Raw genomic sequence first — 4,555 nt, forward strand, 5'->3', positions numbered from 1 at the left:
GAGGGGGGAGGGTGGAGGATGGGAAAGGCAGCGGAGCACAACAGACACTAGTATGGCAATATGTAAATCAATGGATGTGTAACTGATGTGATTCTGCAATCTGTGTATGGGGTGAAGGTGGGAGTTCATAACCCACTTGAATCAAAGTGTGGAATATGATATGTCAAGAAATTTGTAATGTTTTGAACAACCCACAATAAAAAATTTAAAAAAAAAAAAGAAAAAAAAAAAAAGAAATAACCACACAAGAGACACAAATACCTTTTTCTTTGGGGTCGCTGTGATGGCTCCTCTGACCTTAAAGGTCCGCAGAAAGAGAGAGAGCTAGAGCACATGCTAACCCCATTTTATTGAGGAGAAGCTATTCAAATGAGGCAAGGGGTCAGGTTTCAGGGGGCTGAGTATCTTCATGATGTCCACTGTCAGCAGGTTGACTGACACCTGGGTAGGCCACACCCAAGGGCACAGTAAGAGAAGGGGACACACACAGGCACTTCCATGGAAGATTCTATCCTAAACAGGGCAAGGGGTTATATTACAAAGGAACAGGTGAGCATAGCTCCACCCATGGGGCTGTAGCAAGACACACCCATGCACAAGACATTTCTGTGACTGAGTGCCTCAGCACCCAGCCGGGGAGTGTGACCCAGTGACAAGGTTGGTCTCCCACACTTCTTATGTTTGCAGGGTTCACAAGTAGATGATTTTACCTGGGGAGATGTTTCTTTTCCCAATGGTAATATCTCGCTGATCACGGTCGGTTTCAAACTCTTCAAGGGACAACTCTTTAGAACCACTGTGACCCCATCTGTCTGGCGTGTTAGCTTCATAATCCAATGGCTTCTTGTTCCAGGATTTAGCCTTCAGAAAATCATCTTCCGGTGTCCCAGCAATTTGATTCTTTGGCCTCCAGTAGTCTCTGACTTTCTTCATCAAAACCATCACGATACATCCAACTTGAACTTCTGGGTGACATTTTCCTTTCCGTCCCCTGGTAAGCATTCTCCATCTGTCTTTCTAGTTCTCTTATTTCCCACTTACCTGACTCCTCCTGAATCTGATTGTGAACATCTGTATGCTAGATGACATTCCTCAGGAGGACTTTCCCCAGTGGAACCCAGGATATTCTTCACTCCCTCAATCCTGAGGAAATCAGGCATCTTGTTAGTGTGAGAAAAAGAATCACTCCATTACAAGATCTGCTCTGACCCAGGGAACCAAGGAGTCAGGAATCAAAGGCACCACTACAATTTCACCAGAGTCAATGCAGCCTTGTGTGGCAGGGATGGGGGGAGGAAGCTGAAACTCCATCTTTTTTGAGCTCATGAGTCTTCTGGTGAATTCATCTTTGGTTCTGTGCATTTAAATTAATATATTTTGTTCTGGATTGTTTTGTCTAACTGAAATTATTTTTTAGCTATCTAACTTTTTTTTTGTCTTGCTGTTTTTCTACAGACACTGATTATTTTTGCATTAATGCTCAACATACTGGAAACTAAAAGACATCTTCTCTTTTGGAGAGTCCTGAGAAGAAAAATAAATAGTGGTGATGGTGGAAGTAAATCTGCTCCCACGTAGAATGAAAGACCAGCTGGACCTTTGCTGTCAGCATCCACCATGGCTGACAGACGTTTACCTCCCAATGGCTCTTCCCATGTCTGAGTCATACTGCAAAAATATGTGATAGGCGCTATTTTAATTTTAAAGGGTTAATTATGACAGCATATGTGATAAACATCTGTAACTCTTTTGTCTCCTACCTGTGGGGATTTATTATCTGGTAAAAGGGTATAAAATATGTGTTTCCAGTCTGTATTTACATATACTAGCTCATGCTTGTGTATTCTATATTGTGTCTACATATATGTTTTTGTCTATATATCATGTACATGGTACCAAAACTGGCTTATAGATAAATGAGCACTCATTTTAAAAAAATGAATCCAAATTGTCTTTTAGTTCACACAATTTAAATCGGTGTAAAAATGATAAGAGTAAATATGTCTTTAAAATTACTATTCAATACCTATTTCTAGACGGTCAATTGAAAGAGCATCACCTTCTATAAAAATGCTTAAAATATAATGTGAATTTCATATTAAAATTTTATATTTTTATAAAAATAGTTTTATATTTTCACAAAAATATTTTATATTTTTCTTCCACTGAAAAAAAGGTGATTTAAAATGTTAACTAGGCTTCTATGATATCTAGGTTTGTATGGGTAAACTAAAGTTAACTGTTACAAATGGGTAAATTAGGTTTAATATAAATGGGATTAATCTTCATTTATATGGTTATTCGAGGAGACATCTGAATAATTTACAATATTAAAATACTGAAATATCAACTGCTAAATATAAATTCAAGTACTCTTGGCTTGAATTTGAGTTCTATAAGACAACAGATATTTGGGTCTATTAAATGTGCTTTATGAATTGGTGATAAATGTAAGAACTTTTTAAGATTGTTTTGTTTCTGGATTTCACTAAAAGGAAAGTTATTAAGAGTTAAAGTTCTAACAGATGTAATTCTATATGGAAAAAATACAAAGGACTGAATCTCTGGAATAGGAAAAACTATAAAAGTAAAGTATTTAATCAAAATAAAAAGAATATATAAAAATTCATAATATATTCATATATTATAATTCATATATATATATATATATATATGTGTGTGTGTATATATTGATGTGTATATATATATATCAATGATACCCATCTTGGAGATCAGGAACAGGTCATTATTCCCTCCCCAGTGTTGAAGATTAAACACCCAAGTAACACTGAAGCAAGTGTAGAAAGCAAGTTTTATTTAAGAAAGTGATAGAGACAGATTTCTCCAAAGAGAAGGGGCCCCAGAGCTGGATGTCCATAGGATAGGGTACATCTTGGTTTTTTATAGACCCAGAACCCTTCTTTTCAATCAATACCTTCTCTTTCTTCTCCACTTATATGCCTGGGAGCAGGGACCTGGAGGTTAATTGTTAGCAACACAGAGTGCCTAGGCGCATGATTGCAGAGACTAAAAGCCCATTATCCTCTGGTAACCAGCCCTCATCCTCTGTTGACCACCATCATTTATTACACTGACTGCCTCAGTGTGCTGAGGAATATGACATATCTTGTCCACTTAGGCCAGGCGGCTCAGCAGGCAGATTACTTTCTGGCAATAAAAGCATGTGTGTGGGGGGGTCAGTACAGTGGGTCCATTTTATAAGTATTATTTTCCTAACCTCTTGTTCCCACTACTCTCATCTGTCTGACCCCTTAAAATATACACACACACTCACACACACATACACACACACCTTCGTGATATGCAGTCGAGGGGGAGAAATAAAGAATGTCCATGCGCCTCTGCCTTTGTCGATGCTTTATTCACTCAAATAACTCAATAGAATTTCACCCTATAGGTTCTTAATCAAGAAAATGACAGGCACTGCAATAGACATAATCAATTCACAGCAAACAATTCTAGATTGATTAATTTACTGAAAAAAATTCTAGATTAATTCTAAGCACTGCAAACACACTTAATCATGAGATGCTCATGACAGACATTCCCTCTGCGTGCTAAATCAAGTGTCAGATCAAAAGTCTCAAGCCTTAGGCTTTAATTCCCTAGATGCACACTCACTCAGACCACAGTGATCAGATCAGGAACCAAGGCAGGCTTCTCCTGGGGTGGAGCTGATGGATGGTTGAGGAGAGGGTCATAGGGAGAAGTTGTGGCTCTCACCTGGGTCAAGATGTGGCTGTAGAGTTTGAGAGCGGTGAGGAAGATGCAGAAGATCAGGCAAACGATGAGAAGAGTTGGGATGTCAGCCAAAGTCCTCATCAGGCTCTCCAGCATGAGGGCATCAGTGTTGGCTGGCTGAATGTCTGTTCATTTGCCCCATCATTTATACTAAATTTGGGGGCTTTTGACCACCCTTTCAATACTTATCAGCTGCCACTGGGTCTCTCAATGATGTAATTTACCCTGGGTTTAAAGAATCTTGTCTGGTGGTCCCCACCCTGGTTTTCTTGTCTTTCTCCCTTATTGGAGTGAGGACAACATGCCAGAGACTTCACTCTGAGCTTGTCAGGGTGGGGAGATGTGACTTGTTTGTGTCTGAGGGACATATTGGAGGGCTCCATAGGTGTACCCGGTGAGACTACAGGTTTTATTTTTTTTTTGACTTCTTTTTTTTTTATTAATTTTTTATTGTTGGTTATTCAAAACATTACATAGTTCTTGATATATCATATTTCAACCTTTGATTCAAGTGGGTTATGAGCTCCCATTTTTACCCCATATACAGATTGCAGAATCACATCAGTTACACATCCATTGATTTACATATTGCCATACTAGTGTCTGTTGTGTTCTGCTGCTTTTCCTATCCTCTACTATCCCCCCTCCCCTCCCCTCCCCTCCCCTCTTGTCTCTCTACCCCCTCTACTGTCATTCATTTCTCCCCCTTGTATTATTTTTCCCTTTCCCCTCACTTCCTCTTGTATGTACTTTTGTATAACTCTGAGGGTCTCCTTCCATTTCCATGCAATTT

The 4,555-nt window shown here is 39.1% G+C and overlaps 1 pseudogene; it reads right to left on the reverse strand.

Annotated features, from left to right (window-relative positions):
- The window catches only part of LOC107143135, a 96,516-nt pseudogene that overhangs the window by 82,431 nt on the left and 9,530 nt on the right, over positions 1-4,555 (reverse strand).

This window comes from Marmota marmota, unplaced genomic scaffold (genome assembly GCF_001458135.2).
Source record: "Marmota marmota marmota unplaced genomic scaffold, marMar, whole genome shotgun sequence".
Taxonomy (NCBI): Eukaryota; Metazoa; Chordata; class Mammalia; order Rodentia; family Sciuridae; genus Marmota; species Marmota marmota.